Here is a 25,331-nt window from a genome sequence, read left to right on the forward strand (position 1 = left end):
GCTTCTGCTGGGTCCTATATCACTTGTGGGGGTGAGAGCTCTTCTCCTTCCAGCCTGGTGAGTACTTGAAAGCCTCTAAGCTTTCTAAAGAAAGGGAATAAATATAAAAAGCATAATACAAAGACTATTGTTTATCTTCTTGACCTCCTTGGACTCTTCACATCAGTGTTAATCTGATGACGGAGACAGGCAAAATACTGCAGCAAAGGGTCTCAATGTATTGTGGATAGTTCTTCTCTTAACGCTGCTTAAATTGGATTTTGGTTTTGGTGTGTTTTGCAACAGTTTCACATTACTGCTGACTCAAGTTGAAATATTTATGCACTGGCATCCCTGGGGCATTTCCCAAACTTTTGATACCTGTGGAACAGGGTTTTAATTCTTTCGTTTTTCTTTGATCAAAATTGAATTTCCATCCTAAAACTTTAATAAAGGGTAAATGTATACATTGTCTTAATTTGATCCCAGAACCATGGGCAGGAATATTGCTTGGCTATTCAGTGCATTTCATATACTGTTGCCTCTCATCATTCTTTGTCCATTCAGGGACAGGCCCATGATTTCTAGTGATGCTTCTAGAATTCCCTCATACCCTCCAGGTGTCACATGGGCTGCACTGGGGAATTCCTGCCAGTCTTTAACACTGGGGATGAGGAATGTGTGGCCAACGGCTGTGTTTGCACTCCAACTCCCATCTGCCCCAGTCAATATGGCCAGTGGTAGGAGATATTTGGAGTTACAGCCCAGCAACCTCTGAGGCGCCACTAGCTCCCCATCACAGCTTATGCCCGCCTTTAGATGAGGTTGCCCACTACCCATAAAGTGGCAGAAAGGGTGGTGAAGGAAACTCTGTGGAGTCCCTGTCTACACAAAGAGGCAAAGAGTGATGGATGCATCCAGGAATGCACCTTAAACTACTTAGGAAATATGCTCTGACTCCTCTTATGGTACACTCATGGAAGGGATGGGCCATAGAGCAGTGGTTGAGCCCATGCTTAGCATGCAGAAGGTTCCCAGTTCAATCCCTGACATCTCCAGGTAGAACTGGAAAGACCACTCTCCAAAATGTTGGAGAGCCAGCCAGCCAGAGAAGACCAGAAAAAGCTAGATGGACCAATGGTCTAACTTGGTAGAAAGCAGCTTCTACATGTTTACAAGTGATGCTAAGCTACTGCCACTTGGCTCTTTACCTTGCACATGTTTCCTGCTCTTTGTGGTCAAGTCCACCTTTCTAAGATTTCTAAGAAATCATTGCAAATGGCCCTCATTTTATTTCAGCCACAATGTCATACAAACTATGACAGCTTAAAGAGCAAGCAAGCTAGCCTGCCCACTTTGACCCTTTCCTCCCCATCTTCCTTGCTTGGAAGCATCATGCAATTAGAAATTAATAGGTGCAAGAATCAAAGAGATGTAAGCAGAACCGATAATTTTCCTCTTTTATCTGTCTCTCCATGACTTGTTGCCAAGAAAATGAAGCAGAAAGAGCCAAAGTCCACCAGCTCTACTCAGGCAGGCAGCCTAGGTTGCATTCTCCCCAAGATCAAAACGGCCTGCTGTTAATGGGTTTCCATCTGATATCTTCTAGTCAGGAGTTAGGCACTATCAGTAGGAGTTGCCGGAAGATAAACAAGGAGCGATCTTCAGAAAAGGTTATGGCAAACCTCCAACAGTGCAATAACAACTGCCCTTGGGACTACGACCTAGTTCTCACTGAGTGGTAAGACTTCAAGTGGGAGAATTGTATGACTAAATGATCCTCCATACAGTACTCCTGTGAGCCCTCTGCCTTCAGTGGTATACAGTACTATACAATACTCAGACAAGGGGTTTTACCACTGCAACAAGGCCTAAACATCCAGCTTTCCCGACAACCAGATTGTCTCCTAATCCACCCACTGGGAACACACACACCTTCCTCCTTAATACTGTTGCAAAAGTTGGGTACCATCCCCACCCTCTGCCCAGTGATAGGAAGATCCCAGGGGGTTCTAGGCATCCCCCCCCCAGTCTGTGTTCCTTTGGCGAATCCCATCACCTCAAACAGACACCCCAACACCTTGGCAATATCTGTCTCCCCAGGCCAAATGATTCCCTTTAGATGGCCCGTCAACACCTTTTGTCATGTTAACAGATTTGCTCTTCACTAGACCAGTCAGGCTGGTTTGCATAAGACAGGAGGAATTCCTTGTCTGGCACAACTTGTAAAGGTAAAGGTACCCCTGACCATTAGGTCCAGTCGTGACTGACTCTGGGGTTGTGGTGCTCATCTCGCTTTATTGGCTGAGGGAGCCGGTGTACAGATTCTGGGTCATGTGGCCAGCATGATTAAGCCGCTTCTGGCAAACTAGAGCAGCACATGTAAACACCGTTTACCTTCCCGCTGAAGCAGTACCTATTTATCTACTTGTACTTTGACTTGGTTTCGAACTACTAGGTTGGCAGGAGCAGGGACCGAGCAATGGGAGCTCACCCCGTTGCAGGGATTCGAACCGCCGACCTTCTGATTGGCAAGTCCTAGGCTCTGTGGTTTAACCCACAGCACCACCCGCGTCCCAAATCTCAATTAATGAAAATCCTGCCATTTACTAATTTCTAGGGTTTAGGGGGATCACCCCCAAAAATCTATAACAATACTCTTTCCACTACATCTGCAGGCAGAGAAGGGTTCACTACATTCATGTATTAACTTGAGGGAGGCCCAAGAACTATGGTGATTAAGAAGTTACTCAGCATAGGAAAAGACAGGTAAAGCATCTGCTGGGAGAGACTCCTGTCTGAAACCTTGCAGAGCGCTTGCCAGTCAGTGTGGATAATTCTAAGTTGGAGTTTTGCCCTTCAGGCATAGATGTTCTTCAGCAGTTTTTAAGATGAAGGAAATTCCTTCATGTCCAGACACAATTATCTATGCCTGAAGAAAAGAAAAACAACCCTCTAAATTTGCAACTAGTAAAACTTATCAAGTGGAAAGCATTTAATGTATCCTATTACAAAGGTTTTTTAAAAAAACAAAACAAGAATTTGCTTTAATAATAAAAAGGCAGCAGCTTGAAGTAGGTTTAATAAAGAGACCCAGACAGAGGTTATCAAAAAAGGCCAGAAAACCTTGTTCTGTTTCTTAATGCTTGTGAAACATGAAGACCTTTGGCAAAGTGCATTCACAGCTATCGTAGTAGGAATACACCTGGGCCATTAAATTCAGAATGATTTTCAGAATGACAACCCTGGGCATCAAAGGAAATGCAGACCAGAATGTTCCAGTGAAATAAATGCTGCTTCCAAAGTAACTAAAGGCAACAAACCTATGCATGTGAATAGGCAACTTCCAAGAAAGGCTCAGTGACTTTAAAAGGCGAGACGTACGATCCGGTAAGTGTGCATAGGATTGCAGGCTAAATGAGTTATGTCAAATTAAAACCATAAATCAGTAGAGATCTCTAAGATGTAATAAGTTTTAAGCCAGAGGGTGTGAGGCTGCTTATTTAAACTCCAGTTCAGGAGTCAAGAACAAGTTGCCAGAGTTTCTTTCGAAATTTTTATGCATGACATTTAATTATGTGCATAATTATTTTTATACACAACATTTAATTATGAAGGCAATGGACAGGATGGCGAGGTCTATGCAAGCTGGGGGTCAGAAAATGAGGAAGGAAGGGGACAGGGCAGAAGATGACCAGCAGAAGCAGAGACTAAAGTTATCTTAATCTCCTTCCTCTACCTTATGAAGCAATTCATTTCCAGATAAAAGAGAAGTAGCATTGCACAGCAGATAGAAGTCTTTGGTTTGCCTCCATTAAGAACTCTCTAGACAAGGCACTATTTCTTCCACTCAGCTCTCCATTGGCAATACAGGCATAAAACTGGCCTATCTTACAAGGCTAGCATAGGGCTGACCAAGAATGTGTGTGAAAAAATGATCTGAGCTATATAGCCGGTTATTATTGAAAACCAAGGACAAAGTTTCTTTCCTGAAGCCAAGACAGCTAATGCCAGCAGTTGTTTGTGTAAGTAGCATTGCCAATAAGAACAAGACAGCCTATTCACCTAAAACCGCAAGCCAGGGGTCAGCAATCTTTTTCAGCAGGGGGCCGGTCCACTGTCCCTCAGACCTTGTGGGGGGCCGGACTATATTTTTGAGGGGGGGAATGAACGAATTCCTATGCCCCACAAATAACCCAGAGATGCATTTTCAATAAAAGCACACATTCTACTCATGTAAAAACACCAGGCAGGCCCCACAAATAACCCAGAGATGCATTTTAAATAAAAGGACACATTCTACTCATGGAAAAACAAACTGATTCTTGGACTGTCCGTGGGCTGAATTTAGAAGGTGATTGGGCTGGATCTGGCCCCCGGGCCTTAGTTTGCCTATCCATGCCCCAAGCTTTGGGGCACCCTTTGGCTAGATGGCCTTAACAGGCTTGCCAGCCCAAGTAGCCCTATCAGTGTTGCTGCTGCCCATTCTCTTGCTCCATGTCTCAGCTCAGTCTGTGCCACTGCCCAAAAAGAGAAGGCAAGGTGACCCAGGCTGCTTCTCCTGTCGGGACTCATCAGAGGACAGGTGAACCAGCAACATGAGCAAGGAGTAGCAGCAGAATCAGGGGACTGCCAGTTGACTCCTGCTGGGATATAAGCGTCGCTCGTGGCCACAGACTTCCAATTCTGGCCCTGCATCTAACTATTAGATCTACTTGCCCAAACAAAATTTATCTCTGCCCATAGCTCCTCTTGTCCAGTCTCCTGCTAACGAGGTAGCAATAGCACCGCACTGTTTCTGTCCACCCAAGTGTCCCTCCTAATAACCTTTCTCATTCCATGCCACCAATTAGTGATATTCCCGCGCACACAAAATATAACCGAGCCACCTCAGAGGCCAAGAAACATTGCTTCCAACAGTGCACACAAACCCCTTTGTTCACCAAGGCAACGTATTAAAGCAGGGGTCAGCAACCTTTTTCAGCCGTGGGCCGGTCCGCCGTCCCTCAGTCCATGTGGTGGGCCGGATTATATTTTGGAAAAAATAAAGAACGAATTCCTATGCCCCACAAATAACCCAGAGATGCATTTCAAATAAAAGGACACGTTCTACTCGTGTAAAAACACGCTGATTCCCGGACCATCTGTGGGCTGGATTGGGAAGGCCGCATCCGGCCCATGGGCCTTAGGTTGCCTACCGCTGTATTAAAGCCTCCCAGAAATCATCTTTTGGGCAGGAGAGTCTGCCACATTCTCAGTCTGCCGCTCAGCTATGAAGGGGATGAAGGCCCATTTTTCACTTACGGCTAGCTGGTCCAAGCAGAGAAGCCTTGATGGAGCTCCACAGGAAGGCAGGAGTGCTGCTCACATGACACCAAGTAGTTCAGGTGCAGGAGATGAGCCCCGCTTAGGTTGGTGGTGATTAGGCCTCAAACTTCCCCCACTGTTTCCTTATAACTACAACTGGGCCTAGGCCCTTGGATGTCACATTGTGAAAGACTCTTTTCATAGCATCCTGCTTGCAATCTTTTTTTGTTAAAAAGTTTGAAGACATTGGGAAGCACAGGAAAGCAGAAGCTTTCACAACTTGGTAGCAATACTATCTCGCCCTCTGTTATACACACATATACCACAACGAGGACTTCTGAAGAAAGCCCAGAAGTCCCTTTTCACAGCCGCAGCATTGAACACTACTGATAATAATTTTTATTAGTTTTCAATCACTATCCAATAATAGCCTCATTATAACAATACCAATTTATAATCCAATTACTAATACCAGTCATTCAAATACTGAATTATATAATTTAGGTGGCCCCTCGCATGCTAGAATGGATGGTTTGAGGATTTTATTTCTGCGTTCCAAAACATTGAACACTATTATGGGTCATGACTGTTGAAACACTGGTCTAAAAATATGACGCAATCTCTCTCTCTCTCTCTCTCTCTCTCTCTCACACACACACACACACACATTTTACAACACATGAGTAGAGACCCTGGCCCAAATAGGATTATTTGATGAGGATACACAATTGTTCAAAGAAGGGCCTGCTTACCTTAAATTAACAGGTTTTTGAAAACTTGAATAATCATGGGCCTGTGGATAATTAGAAAGACAGAAGCACAGCACTAAAATCCATAATTGGCAGTTCAGCTTGGGGTTTATTTAAATATAGGAGCCCCCACTGATAAGCCCCCGAAAAATGCTTCTGCATAGTCGGTGCCATTTTTCTAGAAAAAGAGCTGCCAGGATTCATCATGAACGCCTCCCTTATTCTCTTATGATGGCAATGGTGCCTACCTGAGAGGTGCTGGAACTGAGTTATGGCTGAAAAAAAGCCCTGGGGCATATACCTCACACTCTTAACTAGGGCTGCCATACGTCTAGAATTTCCCAGACATAGCCGGGATTCATCTGTCAAAAATGTCCTTGGCGTAATTTCCGGAAATCGGCTCAACAACTTTGCCAAACCTTTGTGTCCGGATTTTTACTTTTTGAAATATGGCAACCGTACTCTTAACCATCACACAAGTTCTCAAATAGAACTTGCCTGGTGGGCAACTTTGTTGTTAAATCTGAATTCACCTCTGAGAGTATATATAACATGTAGCACACACTAGAAACCTTGGTTTCTAATTTGACCTACCCACTGGCAGATGGATTCGTATCCTAGGGTTCCAGTTGTCTCTCTCCCCTGTGGGAGACATCACTGCAATAAAAAATTCTTTCATTGGGGAATCTTGAATTATAGAAACTATTTGTCATAGCACCCCAAAGCTATCAAATTAAGATCAGCCTGCCCTGCTCCTAACCACACACAGAGTCACCTCTGCATCCTCACATACCAGAGATTCCTCATCTCAGAGAAGAAGAAACACTTGGCCTCTGGGTGGGCTGACATTCTGTAGCCTTCTCTTCCATTTTTCCTTTTTCCATTTCCTGAGATTAACATTGCAATGCAAGAAATGCCTCTGAACTGCAGGCGCGTGAGGCCAAAGTTCATCCAATGAAGCAATCAACACATTTCTCCTTCGCCCACAATTAAGAGAAAAACAATGCACAGGTGGAAAGGAGACAACAGACCGCAGGGCTAGTCTAAGTCACTTTGTTGTCTGAGACAAAGGAGATGGTGCCCTTTTCTGTTCCACACACAGAAGCTGACTGGCCTGCCAGCTGACCCTTAATTCAACACTGGTGATGGGGTAGTGCATCTAAAGCAATGGGCTAGAATAGCAGAACCAGGACATGCCATGTAGTAGTCAACCATTTCCCCTCAGTTGGAGGACATAGCTGTGTAAGGGAGGCTTAGGGAAAAGAGGCTGCCACCATTGCCTCCAGCAGCTGCTGCCTGAACCCGAACCAGTCCTGACAGGACGTATGAAAATCAGAGAACTTAAAGGATCTTCCCACCCCCAAAAATAACTATGGAAACCAGAGGTCTCCTATAACACCTAGATGAAACTGCTGAGTGGGGTTATCTGGAGTTTTGGAGTACATTGTCAGCAATATGATGACAACACACAGCTCTACTCCTCCTTTACATCTGCAGGTATGGATGTGCTGGACCTATGTCTTTCCTTGGTAATGGACTAGGATGAAAGCCAAACTGAAGCTCAATCCAGGTAAGACTGAGGCACTGAACCCCTATCTGGACAAGGATAACCTAATTACTGTTATTTATGCTCAGCTAACAGCTTGGTTAGATTACTGCAACACATTATATGCAAGGGGAGCCAGGTTACTCATGGGGGCAAGATGGTTTGAGCATATTATATTGGCTGCCAATTATTAATTATTTCCCTTCACCGTGGAGGTTTTGGGGTGGGCTACAATTTTAAAAATGCAATTGTTAAAATAAAAATCAGTTAAAACAAATAACAGAATAAAAGGGTAGGTTCTAAAATATACATGAGGTGTCAAAGGCTAGGGGTAAAGAGGCACATCTTCAGCATTCAATGAAAACTCCATAATGATGGTGCCAGATACACTTCTGTGAGGAGGGGGGATTCCACAGTTTAAGGGGTGCCACAAGGGTTGCCCTCCCCTGAGCCACCATCACCTCCAAACCTCTGAAGGCAGTGGAACTACCAGAAGGGTCCACTCTGCCTGTCTTCAAACAAGTGAGCCTGTGGGGAAGGCACAACAAGCCCCACAATCAGCAAAATATTACTAGTTTGTGCTGTGGCGAACACTAGGTGGCATGTTCAGATACATATGTCAGGTCAACGATGTACTGAGACAGTTTCATGGTTGTCATGAAGTCTTCGCCCAGCCTCAGAACAAATATTGGAAGTCCCTCAATACAATCATGAAAGCGTTCTCCATCACCACATTCAATATTACATTCTGCCAGCTTGGTGAAGGCGTTTGTAGTACAATAAGGTGGACAGTGTGCTAACAACATCCCCTTTCTGTCTCACTGGCCACAAACACCACAAGCAATCACTTGAACCCAGACACAGTGTGTATAGTTTCATAGTGAGGGAGATGGATTTTTTTTTTAATGGGTGATAGCGACCTCCCTTCCCTGCCTCTCTGACCTATAGAGTGGTGTTGTACTGAGCACCCAGGCAGACACAGCCGGATTAGAGATGGGGAATCTGTGGCCTTCCAGATGTAGGACTCCATCATCCCTGATCATCATTGGCCATACTGGTTAGGGCTGATTTGGTTTAGAGTCCCACAAGGAGGGCTACAGGTTCCTCATTCCTGATTTAGTGATTTCAGCATGTAACAATCAACTGAGCCAGTTAAGAGATTAGAAATCCATGCTTTTTTTTTTTAGGTCAGCAATTTAATGAGCACCTTTTCCTGCAGCAGAATTTTGATTGCTAATAGTATAACACAGTCCTGTTACCTGGTAACCAAGAAACAGAAGCCAGAATTAAGCTACGGCAGAGAAGAGTCTGGGTTGTTTCCCAATGACTTCTATGGGACACAACATAAACAAACCTTATGGGAGGGGCATGTAATTGTTTTTGTTCATTACTATGTTTTGTGTGTTTCTATTGTAAATAAAATGCAGCGATCCTTGGATGAAGGGTGGTATAAAAATTTATTAAGTAAAAAAATAAAAATGTAAGGAGACTGGGAAATGAGAAAACATCTTCTCCAACTTCAAGATGCTGGGGTCACCAATCACAGGGAGCAGTTTGACTTCTCCAACTAGCATCCCTGAAAGGCAAAGCCTGCCTTGTACTTGTGACACTGAGTCCCACTGAGTAGGGCCCTTCCAATGCATAGATTCACTTTCCATCATACCCTTTCTAGTATGAGTAGCCAACGTGGTGCCCTCCAGATGACTTGGAACTACAACACACATCAACCACAGCCAGAAAGACCAATAGGGATGATGGGTTCTGTAGCCCAAAAACATCTGGAGGGAACCATACTGACTACTCCAACCAACATCATCATCATCATTTATTATTTATACCCTGCCCATCTGGCTGGGCTTCCCCAGCCACCCTGGCCGGCTTCCAAAAAAATATTAAAATACTATATTACATCAAACATTAAAAGCTTCCCTAAACAGGAAGCTTATAATGGCTCGTATTCTGCTAGCTGCTATGCCCTAATAATTTTTCAAGAAACAAACTCTTTTCAAATTATTACCTGAATTAAGACACCTAAATCTCCTTCTGAAAATTAAACCATTTTACACGTTCATTCAACAGACAGCTGTAATTTATTTGGTACATGGGGAAATGACTGGATCTAAGCTATTTTAGATCTAAGCTATTATAAATCTGTGCTTATTGTCATCTTCCTAAGCAGTAAGAAACTGGGGCCAAGTGCAGTAATACACTAGAGGTTATCTTCTCCTTCCCTAGAATTAGGCCTTTTTATTGTTCAGAATTATCAAGTGATTTATACCATCCTGTACTCACATCCGAAACATAATGGAACTTTAGTAAACAGGTCAACAGTTACTGACATTGATGTTCACCTTGGGAGCTGAACAAACAGAGGATGCAAACAACTTGATGTTATTCCTTACCAAGAAACTGCCCTTACAAGACATTCTCCAATATGTGATCTGGAAGCACAAGAAAGTAATTGGGATGTGTCTTGCACTCAGATGTCTGTGCAAACCAGTACAAGACACTTGAAAAATGAAACAGCAACCTGGGAACCACAGATCCTACTTATGTTCTAAGACATTTCTGCACCTGAGGCAGAAAATATAGAGAGGCTTTGCTCCTCATCCTGCTGCCCACCGGTAGTGACAATCATAAAAATACCTACAATATTTTTAAATTAATTTCCAAAGATTGCTTGAGGACTCCTTTTGGATGTTGCCTTAGAAAAATAAAACTTAAAATTATAAGAATGAAAACATTAGGAGTGCAATTATGTGCTCGTGAATAAGCCCCACTGAACATATTAAGACTTTTGAGCAATTGTGCTGTAGGTGTTTACCTTTTAAACTTTAAAGAGGGTGTTTCAAAATAGCTTTAGGAATGGGTTTTTCCTCTTCAGTGATGCCAGTGGGTGTTTGCAGACCCTGTCCTTCAAAGGGAAATGAGGACAGACCGTAGTGATGGGGTAAGTGATGCTCTACTTATCTCTTCCTACCCTACCCTGCTGAAATAACCACCTTGGGGTGGGGTGGCTGGTAAAAGCAACCCCACAACTGATGTGCTAATTTTCAAAATATTTTCAAAATATCCCATGTGTATTGTACAAGTGGCAACTACATGTTTCCAGTGCAATGAAATGATTCTTAAGAACATACAGGTTAAATGTCAAATTCATTCTACACTAGCAACACAACCATATGTAGTTCTATTATGTTTCTGCACACTAAGAGACTGGGTTCTGAACTCCACCTCTACCCCAAGCCAAAAAGAATACAGTGGTACCTTGGTCTACAAACTTAATCTGTTCCGGAAGTCCGTTCTTGAACCAAAGCGTTCTTAAACCAAGGCATGCTTTCCCATAGCAGCAGGGGACTCAATTTACAAATGGAACACACTCAACAGGAAGCGAAACACGTTCTGCTTCCAAGGCAAAGTTCACAAACCAAAACACCTTTTGGTTTGCAGCATTCTTAATCCAAGTTGTTCATAAACTAAGCTGTTCTTAAACCAAGGTACCACTGTATATAAATAAACCTCCTTCCAGAATGAAGTCACCAACAGGCCTGCCTTTCTTCAGTTTTAGCTGACTGCCCAGAAGTAACTCCAAAACTGTTTGACTAACAAAGGTAACAATGGACAAAGAACAACACATTACATGCAAATGTGTATTAAAAATCGTGATGGCTGCTTCTTCTATGGTTTTCTGGATGTGTTGGACTACAACTCCCATGATCCCTGACCATTGGGCCAAGCAGGTTGGGGTTGATGGGAGTTGCAGTACAACAGGGGCTACAGGTTCTCTCTTACTGCTCTAGAGAAAAGCCGCTTTGGATGATGTGAAGTGGAGAAACAGAGGGCAGGGATGCTTAACTCCCTATTACCCCCACTATTTTTCTGCTACAATTCTCCACCTTCTTTATTTCTTCCTTGAAAAAGATACATTTTTGTTTGATCAAAGTGGAGTTGGTCCCATCCAGTCACTTCCTTCTGTGCACAGACATCTAAACACAAACCGGTTCTCTCTTGTAAAATTCTCCTTTGTCATATTAACAGAGAGTCAGTCTTTGATTGGATTATGTCGCCCTGGCAGGTCAGTTCAGGCTGAAAACACATCCTTCTTTTACTGCTGTTTCTTCTCTGAAGAACTCCATGTTTATGCCCTTTTATTTTTCACTTTGCATTTGATGGACTGGTCTATGGACTTAATGAGGCCATATATCTTCGTTTTGGTACGGAATGTTTAGTTGTGTTTTGAAGACTAATCCTCCGGGCCAGATACAACATTTTAAAAAAGCTGTTCTTAAAGACAAAGCAGGAAGTTATCTGTCCTTGTTTAACCCCTACTTCCCAATGAATGCCCATAAAGATACTTTAGTGCTTGTTTTTCAAATGAGGAAACCAACTTGGCTTTAATGGGTTCTGCTGTGTCCAACCAGATCAGGCCACTTCAGTATTGCTGCTGTAGCAACTTTCTTTGGGATAATTGGGACGTAACCACCCAAAAGTCACAAAAGGAGTCTGACTTGGGGGAGGGGGGCAGTGGAATGAGGCGCAAAGACATTTTAAAGGGCATAATGATGCAGAGTTTCAACAGTTTCAATGATTTCCTAGATCAAGTAGCCTTGAAGGAGCTCCTGTAATTTTGCTACGGTTACAAAGCACCTTTGCGGACGGGAGGGGTGTTTTAAAATTGGCCTTTAGAAAGCAAAGCAATTTTCTTAATGGATGGCTTTTCTGTGGGGCAGGTTTCTGGAAAGAGGGGCTCAGAAAGAGGAAGGCACTGCAAAGCACAAATGACAGGATCACTGCTGGGGGGGGGGCGGCGGCAGCAAACACACACATACCCTGGTCACTTGAGGTTTGGCAGCAGGATCACTTTCCCACAGTAGCAGCTCTATTACTGTTTTGGAATAGAGCAGTCACTCCACCTCCCCTTCCCTCTCATCCCCCCTCCCTTTCTGTCTGCACGGGTCCCAACTTGGCTCCTTCTCTGCTTCAATGAATGTTTGGGGATAAGCCAATCCTATGCAAAAAGCATTCCCTGTCGCTCTCTCTCTGAACCCCCCTCCCACTCACTACACACACAGACAGGGGGAAACCTGACTCCACACTTTAATCTAAGGGGGTGTCTCTTTCTCTTCCTCTACCCCCACCCTTTCCTCTAATCACAATCCAAAGGTAGCAGGGGAGCAAAGCCCCTTCCAGTATGCATTACTTTTGCTCGAGGGAGATTCACTTGATCCAAGAAGTGGCCTTATTTATTTTTCCAGCCTTCTTTTGTTCTCCATTTCCTCCTCCTGAGCTCTGGCAAGACCCAGCAAATCACCTCATCCCCAGCAATTCTATAAAATTAACACACACACACCCCACGCGCATTTTTAAGAATCATGCCGTTAGCCAATGGGAGAAATAATGAAATACCCCACACTAGGGATGGCGATGGAATCTGTTTTAAATGGATTTATTTATACATGGAATGTGGAGGTTCTGATCAGACTGTGTTTCGCTCACATCACTGCTTCTTGTGTAATATGCCAATTTATGTCCAAGCTGCTTGTGCATTGTTGTGGTTGTTTAAAAGCCCAACTAATTATGTGCAAAATTAAATGGGGGGGGGGTGTCTAAAGCTTCATGCTGTACTATATTTCTCCAGCACAATTCCACCCACTCACACAGTTATACATGTTGTTGTATGGTGTGCTGGTTATTTTAGGAAGCCAGGAGTGGATATGTATACATCATTCTATGTATAATAGTTCATATATGGGAACTGTTCGTAATTTTTAGTAAAAGGGTCCTTATCAAGATTAGGAAGCAAGACAGGAATTAGAAAAAAAACCCATGTAGATAAACTCACCATTTGAGATTTGCAAAAAATTCCCTCCCTCCCTGGGCTGCCACATATGTAACCAACAAAGTCTGATGAGTTGACTTAAAAGAGGATGTACTGCCCACCTAGTAGATTTCTGCTTGGGCGATATCCATCTCCTTGCAAATAATGGCCTTGCAGCTAGAGGACCCTAACCAATAGGATTAAAGTTCTGTAGAAGCTAGCTAGTTAATAGATTCTGCACAGTAGTGACTGGCACAACATACCCCCAAACCCGGTTTTACAATTGCTAAACCTAAAGCAAACATTTTGTAGCATATTAAACTCACAAGCAAGGCTTAGGCTCTGAGTTTTAAGAAACCTCTCAGTTATTTCAGAGAAAAAGGGGGGATATAGACTGAGGGTCTTTGAACTATGATAGAAGTATCATCCATTATGATTCAAGCCGAGTGCAGATTTGGCAAAGATTCCCCTGAATCGACATTCTCAGCACACCAAATTTGGACATTTCTCAGAATTGCCTCCTCTAGAGATGTATGTTTTTGACCTCAGATATAACCTCCTAATAGTAGGTGGCGAGAAAGCCAGGAGGACTAGGATCACGTTCACACCATACATTGAAAACACTCTGTTACCACCTTAAACAGTTGTGGCTTCCCCCAAAGAATTCTGGGAGCTGTAGTTCGGTAAGGTAGCTAAGAGTTGTTAGGAGGCCCCTATTCCCCTCACAGATCCACAATTCTTGGAGTTTCCTTTGAAGAGGGATCTACTGTTAATGTGGCTAATTTCCATACTCAAGATCAGCCTCATTACAGGGTGGGCTTCAAGCTGTCATGCGCCACCACCCTTCAGGCAGGGATGTGGAAGTGCAGTTTTAGTGGCAGGAAATGCTGTGTTCAGATTTTGTTCACAGTGTGCTGCCCGTGATGCAGTAACTTCACCGTTGGGATTTGAGAAGTGTTTCCAAAAGAACACAGAGTCTGTGCAGCATTAAGCACAAACTACTTTCTGGAGACAATAGACACCCTACAACCTTGGAAGCCTGCAGCGCCTTATACCAGAACCTGCCTTACAAGGGCAGGAGCCATAGCTCAGAAGAAGAGAACATGCAGGAAGCCAAAGGTTCAAACCCCAGCATCTCCAAGCAGGGCTGGGGGAAAACACTTTTTTCTGAAATCCTGGAGAGCCGCTGTCAGGCAGTTTAGAGAATACTGAACAAGACAGACTGAGAAAGGAGAACATGTCAAACCTTCAGAACATTTCAGTCTACCAGAACACTCTGCCACTGATACCAAGGGTGGACATACTTAAGCAAAGGAATTTCAAACATAACATTCACACAGCGTAGTTGCGTAAGTGCTACAGTCCTGTCTTGTTAGCCCTTTTGACAGATCTGAAAAAGGCTGGAGTTACAACAATGGAGCAGCAACATTTACAGAGCTTACCAAATCAACATAAATTATATTAGATACTATGTTTCTATTTTTCCACAGCATCACTTAAATAATTAAAGGTGAAAAAGTTTTCCAAGTGCTCTTTTTAAGCACCTGTTTTAAGCCCATTTTATTGCTTCCTTATGAATGCAAATGGGGAATTTATGATAGATAATAGCACAGTAATTGACCCTTTTGTGGCCTCTCAATCGACCCATTTCAGTTTCTGTTCTCACAAGATGGAGGGGGGGGGCTTCAATTACTAGTGTCCTCTCAACTTTTAATAGCAAAAAAGAAGATGGGGGGAAAGAAACTAGAAATTATGCCCTCCCCTCATGCAGGAACAGAAACTGAAACTGTGGGGATAGGATATCACTAATCCTCCTCCTACAGTCATTGAGAAGGAAATCAGGCCAGCTCTACAAGGGGAGAAGCTTTAATAAGCATTACTGGAAACCTTTGCTGAATGGGACTTACTCGGGAATTAATACAGAAGGAGTTTGGCCATAAGGAAGGGCCCTGCTGGACAACTGGGCGCTTTATCCAGTGCTTGTGTGGAACCTTCCATTTTAATTCGGCTTGCAGCTAATTGAGGGAAAGCAATGCCTCAGCAGCACTCAGGAAAAGGAATCTAGAATGGAAGCAGCCTTTTGTCTCACGGCATGCTGATATTTTGCTGCAGTGTACCCAGAGGCCATTTCATACATTACAGGAAGTGAAAAAACACCACATTTCTATGGCCAGCAAACTAGTCTTTTAGTGGCTTAAAAACATCTGTGCTTCAGAAAACTTGTGGTGAAATGTACGCACCAAGCCTCAAGCCAACTGCATCTCCCGAGAGTGGGTTCACTACTTAATTTTAGATGTGCAAATGCCCTTCAGCTGTTGACAGGAAATGTGTGGTCCCACTGTGCCAAAACAAAGTCCTAAACCAGCCAGTCTGAACCACTGCACAGCCAGTACACCTAGCTTGTCTGCAAGCCACCAGCCCAGTCTCCACCGGTCTGGTGGCTTCCAGATGTTGTGGACCACAACACCCATCAGCCCCAGCCAGCAAGGGAATTCTTTGAAGAGCATCTACCAGGCAAAGGAATGGGGAGAAGGGAGAAAATGCAAAGAGGCTGTAAAGCCACTCTGATTTCAGCTGCTGAGATATAAATCACCAGAACCAAATAGCACTAGCTCCAGTATTTACAGGAAACCAGGAGATGCTGTTCCACTGCACAAATAGCCTATAAATGATGCACAAGCTTGTTTAATAATGCAAAAGCCATCCTATAGCTCTCCTGGCCGTTCCAAATGCAGGTGTGGCCACAAAACAATGGCAGGAACTGGTGGGAAAGCAGGATTCATTTGGATCGTGCACTCATGAAACAAAAAGACTTTTAAAAAATGACAACAGGGCCAGTAAGCAGTGAGGAATGGCCATATGGCAAAGGGTTTAAAAAAGATCCTGTTGCCCCCCCCCCCCCCCGTTACAATCAAGGAGCTACTGCAGCTGCAAAGAGACATGGCTAGCCACAAGCCTGTAATACTAAAAAAAGAAAAAAGAAAAAAAAAATCATGCTCAAAGTAGGAATGGCAGAGAGATTTGCTTCAATTCACCTTTAAAGGTGAAGCTGCTTAATCTGCACTTTCTGAAGCAATTCAGGACCCGAAACAGCCATCCTTCCAAATTTGCACTTCCCCAAATTTTGCTAAGCAGCAATGTGTACAACAACGCACATGATGCAGTAAAGTGTGCACAAAAATGAATATATTAGCAAACATAACATAAAATTGCATTATATTGGGGGAAATTGCTTTGCCAAAATGTGTATGTTCTGCAAAATTACGGTACATACAAACATATTAGGAGAAATTTGCTGGTGAAGTTCCATTAGGTCTTTAAAAATAATTTGCAAACTGATGTGGAAATGTGCAAAAACTGAAGAAAGACTGGAAAAGTGAAAAACTACAATTGACACATTTCCCCACCAGATTCACATGTTATTTGAACATTGGATTGTAGCAAACATCTCTCTTTAGACTCTCTCCTAGCGCTTCAGTTTAGGATGATGGAAGCAACACACACAGGATCACAGAATTGTAGAGTTGCAAGGGACCCCCAAGGCTCATTTAGTCACACTCCCTACAATGCAGGAATTTCAACTGGATCATACATGACAGATGGCCACCCAATCTCTGCTTAAGAACCTCTAAGGAAGGAGAGCCTACAACCTCCCCAGGGAGTCCGTTCCACTGTCAAACAGCTCTTACCATCAGCAAGTTATTCCTAATGTTATTCCTGAAGCCATTGGTTCAGGTCCTACCCTCTGGAGCAGGAAAAAGCAAGCTGGTTCCCTCCTCCAAGTGATAGCGCTTTAGATAGTTTAAGACGGCTATCATATCTCTTCTCAGTCTCATTGAAAGAAGACAAAATAACTATGCCAGGTATTCGAGATAAGACATCACCCACCTAGGTTGCACAAGGCCCAGTTCACACATTGCAGAAGAGAATAAACCTCCTCACATTTCTACCACAAACTGACAGCATCTCTCCCACCCAAAAAACTGTTCCCAATCTCTGCCGATCCAGATATTTTGAGTGAAGAAGAAAGGAAGAGGAATATGTAACAACATTGTTAATTGATAACTGTACATTGCTTCACTCTACTTCCTCTGGGGCATAAAAGATTGACTCTATCCCTGAACCGGCCTGACCTTCGTAATTAGCCTCCTTTATGGCGATGCCTACATTGCTCTTTTGTGCTGGGCAAATAGTCAACGCAGAGCATCCTGTCTTTCCCCAAAGGGCTACCCCTTTAAGTAGTTCTCGTATGTCCAACGTAACCCCAGCCAGAATGTGCTTGGTCTGTTTCCTCTCTCACTAGCAGGGATGCGTCAATTTTGGTTTCTCTCTGTTTCTTATTTTTATTCTTAATTTCAGTTCTTCATATTTTCACATCTGTTTGCATTAAAAAAAAAAAAAAAACCTTCATGAAAACTAATTAGCATTAAGTGAGAATTTCTCCAAATACAGTGGTACCTCTAGATACGAATGGGATCCGTTCTGGAGCCCTGTTCGCATCTAGAAGCAAACGTAACTAGTGACAGCACGTCTGCGCACGCACGCATCGCTTTTTGCCGCTTCTGCACATGCACTTGACGTCATTTTGAGCGTCTGCGCAAGCGGCAAAACCCGGAAGTAACGCGCTCCGTTACTTCTGGGTTGCCGCGGAGCGCAACTTGAATGCGCTCAACTCAAAGCGTATTCAACCCGAGGTATGACTGTAGACTCATTTTTGGAAAGCTATTTCCCCATATATATTGCATTTTGGTGTGGTATTTTCACCCTTGTATGTATTTTAATGCAGACTTCACCTCTGTATATGCACTATTGTACATGTCATTGACTGGAGAGCTGCACTACAAAATTTATAGAATTGCAAATTTTGAAAGATGGCTCTGTGTTTCATTTCATGTATCATTTTGGAAAGTGAAAATAATATAGACTCACCTTTAAATGCGAACTGGATCTTCCAGGTTTTTCTTAATCTGCCTTCTCATGTTAAAGACTATGCAAGTCTCTGAAAGAAGCAATGTATCGGATTCTTATCTGGTGAAAACAGGCTGTAAAGCTTTGTTTATGGCATCTTCAGTTATGTAGTCACTGGGCATAACTTTATGACCACTGCTCCATAGCAATTGTTGTTATAGGTAAAGGTAAAGGTACCCCTGCCCGTACGGGCCAGTCTTGCCAGACTCTAGGGTTGTGCGCTCATCTCACTCTATAGGCCGGGAGCCAGCGCTGTCCGCAGACACTTCCGGGTCATGTGGCCAGCGTGACAAGCTGCATCTGGCGAGCCAGTGCAGCACACGGAACGCCGTTTACCTTCCCGCTGGTAAGCGGTCCCTATTTATCTGCTTGCACCCGGGGGTGCTTTCGAACTGCTAGGTTGGCAGGCACTGGGACCGAACAACAGGAGCGCACCCCGCCGCGGGGATTCGAACCGCCGACCATGCGATCGGCAAGTCCTAGGTGCTGAGGTTTTACCCACAGCACCACCCGTGTCCCGCAATTGTTGTTATACTTCACCATATAGATGGGTTTATGAAGCATTTGTGTATCCTTCTGCTGAGCTGAAGAAGAATTCCACGAAATAGTGGGTATATCCGGAATCACTGTTCACAACGTCTGTTTGTGAACTACTTCAGCAGTGTTGGATGCCATAAACAAAGCTTTACAGCCTGTTTTCACCAGCTAAGAATCTGATACATTGCTTCTTTCAGAGACTTGCATAGTCTTTAAAGACTTTCAGAGACTTATAAGACTTATGGTTATCTGGTTTTATGTTTTCAAGAAAATCCATTTAGGGTGCATATTTTGTGACTTTCAGAGATTCGTAAGTTTTCTGTTTATGTGTTTTCATATATTTCATATTATATAAAGAGCGTATATTGATATCGTATCATTGTATTTGGTCATCGTGTTGCCTTGGGTATTACTGACTATTGTTTGCAACACAGGGGTTAAATTGTTCGGTTACTTCTCATGTTAAAGGACCAGAACAAGGGTAATCTCGTTTTCTGCTTTTCATTTATTTATTTTAAATAAAGTGCAACAGGCTCTATCTCTCTCTCTCTTGCCAGCCTCTGCCTCTCCCTAAGAGGTTCTTCCCCTTTTGTTTCTGGCTTCAGAGAACTGGCACCTCTTTTCAGTACTATAGTGCTAAGCCAGAAAAGGGAGGTCACTGATTAAGACAGGGGTTTTGTGCAGTGTCTATTGTATTATTATGAACCGTATGCTACCTGTCCTGATTCTGCTCATGTACTAGTCTGCCATTAGGATTAGCAAAGATCATTAATTCCCATGTGGTTTACAAGTGTCTGGCACATCAGTGCACCTGAAGTTGCACTCAGCTCAGTCCAAGCCCAAAGTTTCACCCTTTCTTGATCCCAATAATCCTACACTCACCAGTCCTGAACACCTCAATCCACAATCACAGATGTAAGTCAGTTTTAGCAACAACCTCTTCCTAGGAAGCAACAGCATCATTGTTCTGTCTGATGGGCAAGGAATCTCTAAAAATTAGCAGTATCGAAGAGTAGGGTTCCCTACTCATGGGGAAAACCATGAAGTTAAAGTGGTATTAAGTGCAGTATATAGGTTTGAAGCAGATCTAGTGCCCAAATGGAGAGAAACTCAATACCCTCCACTATTGCACAAGGAGAAACAGGCTTCTCAAGGCATCAGTGTTTGCAAGACAGTTGTTTTCATAGCCTTGTTTTCAGTTCCATTCTAATTATTCTTAGTGCTACGATAACTATCTTACTGTAACTAAAACCTACATAGCAATTACACAAGGAAGATTGCAGACTAGCAAGAGATTTTATGCAGGGTGGCCACTTAAAGGAGTGTCTCTAACACTGCGGTTTTGTTTGTTTTTAAAAATTAACAACAGGTGTACCCCAGGTGAACCTTCTCCAGTCCCAAACATATTCATGGGTACCATAAGTCCATCCCACTCATTTCAGCAAAACCTATTTCTAGAAGTCTGGGCGCATGTGGAGAGATAGGTGCACCTAACACCGTCAATTTAATGAGGCTTAAGCACACCTAACTCTGAATAAAAGCAAATTGCAAAATCACTTTCTTGGCTGAGAGTCTAAGTACATTACTTGAAATTCCACTGAAGCCAAAATGTCATCTTTAGAGGGCACTGCCTACCCAGCAAGGCGTGGCAGAAAGAAGTGAGAGACAGAGCCATCTTGATGGAAGGTGGCACCTCTAGTGACGGAATATCCTCCGCCGGGAGGTTCTGTATTTGTTCTGGCACCAAGAAAATACTCCCCATCTTTAAAAAAAATTTTTTTTTAAGTGTTTCTAAGATGCACTGTTGGTGAATTTCAGTTCTTATTGGTTTTAATCCATTGGTTTAATCTCTGATGCTTAATTTTATGCTGCATTTGTGTTTTTGTGCTTTATTATTTGTATTGTAAGCTACCCATTAGTTCTGGTTGTAGGGCAGCATAAATGCCATAAATAAATGGCGTTTGCTTCCATATATGCTAATAGGGGAGAGAGCGAGAGTTCTTGTTTCAAAAGTTGCATTTCTACAAATGCAAGTACTAAAGAGGGCTTGACATTCTGCATTGCTTCCCCCGCCCCCTGAGCTCCCTATCCCTTTGCAGTTTTATTGGGAATTGTGCCAGTAAGTTCAATGGGGCTGCTCTTAAGTCAATGCACAGGATTGCATTGCAAGTGCTTTCAGATCTTGCAGCCCATGCCTCCATGCACTCTTACTGTCTGTTGCCAGTCAGTGTAGGCCAGGGATTGGAGTCTGTGAGCTTCATTCAGATGGCCTGAGACATGTCTGTGAAGAACAGTTGGTGCGGCGGCTGCTAGTCATTCTTAGAACCTGGAGGTCCTCCGGGAAGGTGAACAGAATGGATCAGAAGTGATATGGGGAAGAGGCATTTGAAAGGAAGCAGTGAGAAAGATATCCAATAAATGGGAACAAAGGTGAGAAGAACAAACCTGAAGTCATAGGAGTAGGAGGATAGCAAAAAACCCTTTTCTAATAGGTCTGTACTGTACATGGTAGTTACACCCAGCTGCTGCTTAACTGTTGTTGGGTAAACTCATTAATAAGCTGCTGTCATCTTTTATCTAAAAAAGTTAATGGGAGGCTAGGATCAAGAGGTTCAGTTTTAATATATTTGTTTTTAATGGTGGCAATCTGTTGACGCCAAGAAATAAGGAATATCCCCACCCTTCAGCACAACATGAGAAATAAAAATACAGTTAAAACCACACAGCATTTAGCGTAGTACATTACAAATGCTACAACAGGCACACAAACCATTAAGTGTTCTGCCAAGACCCTCTGCAATTTTCAACTGGCGTGGACGGTACTGAACTAGATGGGGCAGTAAAAGGCAGCACTGAAGTCAATAGGGACTACTATGAAGCAAAGGGTATACAGCAACTTCAGTCCTATACCTGGAAAGACTTTACAATAGTCAAAAATGCACCCATCAGCCTCAACTGTGAATAACATAAGACTGATACTTGCAAGCAAAACAAATCTTTAAAAGGGAACATTTGCTATCCTCCAACACTACTAATTATTATTCCCAAGAAACACAACCACCCAAATTTGTACTCTCTTTTTTTTTTTGTTATTTTTATTCAGTTGTATCCCCCCCCCCCCCTCAATTGGAGCTTATTTCTTTTCTTACGTTTTTATTGAATAAATATATGGTATATAAACATGTTTTAAAAATACAGGAAGAGGATCCTCACTGCAGATTAATTTCCCTCAATAACATGGCCCATAGGTTTCACTGTTAGGGTATAATTAATTTCTTAATGTAAGTAAGGCTGCATTGATCAAGAAACAAAACTCTGGGAAGATACAGGAATGGATAAGAGCAGAAACAAAAAGAAATAAAAACAGTAGAGAGGTTAAAGTGGAACAAACCCACTTCTTACCTACTGAGAAGCTGCTTTTCTACTTCTTTGATTGAGCCATTACCCAGAAACCCCTGGCTACACTCCTTTCCCCACCTAGTTGGGAGTACTGTATGTCTCAGGAATCAATGGGACATACTTCTAAACAGACACATATAGCGTTACACTGTTAGTAGACTGGATGTTGGTCCCTTCTGGTATTCTTCAGAAGAGTAAATTACATCCTGCAGAGCCTCTGTTTCCCATTCTGTGAAATGGTGGTAGTGCTACTTCCTTCCCACCTGGGGCTGATTAATGCAAATTGGCCACAAACGTGAGATTCCTTAGCTAATTACGCTTCCTCCCCCAGTGCTTGCTAATTGCTTTGCATTCCCTAAAGAAGTGGAGTGTATACTTAAGAGCATTGCCAAGAATGCCCAAGTTCTTCTGCACCCACTTTCCTTGCCTCAGCGTGATAATTACCATGCTTCAAAACTACCATAGGTGACAGTCCTAAACTTGCTTATCTGACTGAGAGTAAGGCCCACTGAATTCAATGAGACTTACCTCTGAGTAGACATTATCAGGCTTGCAGTCATTTATTTGTTCACTCAGCTCCTAAAATACATTTGCATACCCTCCAACATTACTTCAGTGAAAATAGGGACGTGGGTGGCGCTGTGGGTTAAACCACAGAGCCTAGGGCTTGCCGATCAGAAGGTCGGTGGTTCGAATCCCCAAGGGGGTGAGTTCCCATTGCTTGGTCCCTGCTCCTGCCAACCTAGCAGTTTGAAAGCACGTCAAAGTGCAAGTAAATAGGTACCGCTCTGGCGGGAAGGTAAACGGCGTTTCCGTGCGCTGCTCTGGTTCGCCAGAAGCGGCTTAGTCATGCTGGCCACATGACCCAGAAGCTGTATGCCGGCTCCCTCGGCCAATAAAGCAAGATGAGCGCCGCAACCCCAGAGTCGGTCACGACTGGACCTAATGGTCAGGGGTCCTTTACCTTTACCTTATTCCATAATAATAATAATAATAATTTTATTATTCATACCCCACCCATCTGCCTGAGTTTCCCCAGACACTCTGGGCAGCTTCCAACATATGTAAAACATAATAAAACATTAAGCATTAAAAAGCTTCCCCTAAAGGGCTGCCTTCAGATGTCTTCTAAAGGTTGTATAATTACTTGTTTTCCAAGTCTTATATTTCTTTAAGATATCTATTCCCCATTTTACCAAGTCCACAAGGCAGATTAAAGCAAAACTTTTACAACAACAACAACAACAACAACTTAATAGTAAAGGTAATAAAGATAACAAAATAATAATAAAGATGAAATTACAACCAACTAGATGAACAGCTAACAGAAAATAGCAGAAAACCCAGCAACTGATTACCCATGAGAGATTCAGTAATCAGTATGTCACTCATCATTCACCCCTAAAAGATATCTGAAGGTAGTTCTCACTCGTGTCTAAAGGCTAATAGGGAAGGAGAGAGACAAGACAAGAAAATTATGTAGCCTTCAGGCTGCTATTGGGAAATTCTACAGGATCACCTGCTCTACTGCCAACTGTGTGGGACAATTTGCTGCCTGAGGCAAAGGAAAAGATGGCACACCCTAACCAAGCAACATACAGAAGCCAACCAAACTGGAAACTTTCTGGAGTCGTGGCTTCCAACAAGATCTCCTGAGATCTCTCACGAGTTCCACAAGATTTCATGAGACATTGGCAAAAGCCACGGCCCCCCCACAACCCCAGCAGCAGCAAGAGATGGCAGGGCACCCACAGGGTCACCACTGTGTGGGATTTTGCCACCCCATGATCTGTTGGACCTGCTGGAACCTACAACTAACCTAAACACTGTCCAGGATAGCATTACCGGATCAGCAGGCTAGTTTAGGGGTCCCAGGACAGGCCACTGCCCACTTTTTGACTAATGGTAGGGCTGGTCTAGAGGGGGGCAGGGTGAGACAGCAAGCAGAGAACTCTTGTCAATCAGGAGCAGGCTGAAGTTATCCTTGGATCTCCTGGTAGATATCTGGGTGAGTTGCGGCAGGTTGGCATGGATTTCTGCCTTCCAAGTTATAACAATAGCTTCCAGGTTATAACAATAGTTATAACAATAGAAGTTTATTTTAAAGCAATCTCTGCCATGATGATGTCTGTCTTTGGGCTAATTGCTTATTATTCTCCGAGTTCCTCTCCCTTTGAGATGCGCTGCTTTCCTCATATTGTTCATTTTCAGTTATTTGTTTAGTATCCTTACCAGCAAGGCTGAAGCCAACATAAAAAGTTTGTTGACTTTAAAGACATTTTAGACAGCGTATCTATACTGCAGGCTCCTTTCTGTGTATGTTAAACATTTGCTGTCATTATGAAACCTACAGCAGCCATAACTTTCAGGTGAGCCCTAATGAATCAGGAGTCCAAAGGTCGCTGGCATCAGGTTTTGAGCTTTATATTTTCAGAAAGGCCACAACAGCCAGGGAGAGGCATCATTCGAAGGGCTATTTACTTTTCACAAACCTGTTTATGACTTTGGCATACAACTGGGAGTTCACATGATAGGGTGCTGATGACATGATGAAGAAAAAGGATTTTGTGCTTACAGAAAAAGAATATTGCTGGAAGAAGGCTTAGGCTTAGGCTAGCATCCTTCTACCAGACATTTAGTTTTAGGACTTCTTTGGATGGAGAACCATTCAATCGTGTGAGCTCCGACCTGCAGTCTCAAGTAGACATGAGATAATCCAGGCATGACATCTCATCTGCTGCTTAGGAGATGGAGACTGCCCACACCATACGTTTAAAGAACCCCCCAATGAATTCTGGGAATGGTGAGTTAACCCTCACAGAGCTACAATTCCCAGCACCCTTAGCAAACTACAGTTTCCAGGATACTTCGGTTGGGCCGGGGACGTGCTTTAAAGGTAAAGTTTGTATGCAGCAGAAGTCAGGTATAGGAGGTTTATGTTATGCTTTAAATGCCATTTTAAACTGATGACTTCCTTTTTAAATGCTCTTTTGATTTTGTTAGCCGCCTTAGCTATTTCACATCAATT

The 25,331-nt window shown here is 43.2% G+C and overlaps 1 protein-coding gene and 1 long non-coding RNA gene across 4 annotated transcripts in view; one reads left to right on the forward strand and one right to left on the reverse strand.

Annotated features, from left to right (window-relative positions):
- Positions 1-25,331, reverse strand: part of MGAT3 (beta-1,4-mannosyl-glycoprotein 4-beta-N-acetylglucosaminyltransferase) — a 50,255-nt gene that overhangs the window by 14,343 nt on the left and 10,581 nt on the right. Inside the window, exon 1 of one of the 3 annotated variants that reach the window (XM_083400459.1) lies at positions 5,284-5,408. The exons of the other annotated variants lie outside the window; for them this stretch is intronic. The gene's annotated coding sequence lies outside the window, so the exon portion shown is untranslated. Of the gene's footprint in view, positions 1-5,283; positions 5,409-25,331 lie in introns of those variants that run through there. 3 annotated transcript variants of the gene reach the window in all.
- LOC310658498 lies at positions 5,304-9,019 on the forward strand. The gene is made up of 3 exons (XR_014502350.1): positions 5,304-5,390; positions 7,533-7,605; positions 8,769-9,019. It is a non-coding gene; the product is annotated as an uncharacterized lncRNA (long non-coding RNA).

This window comes from Podarcis tiliguerta (genome assembly GCF_965153285.1).
Source record: "Podarcis tiliguerta genome assembly, chromosome: 10".
Taxonomy (NCBI): Eukaryota; Metazoa; Chordata; class Lepidosauria; order Squamata; family Lacertidae; genus Podarcis; species Podarcis tiliguerta.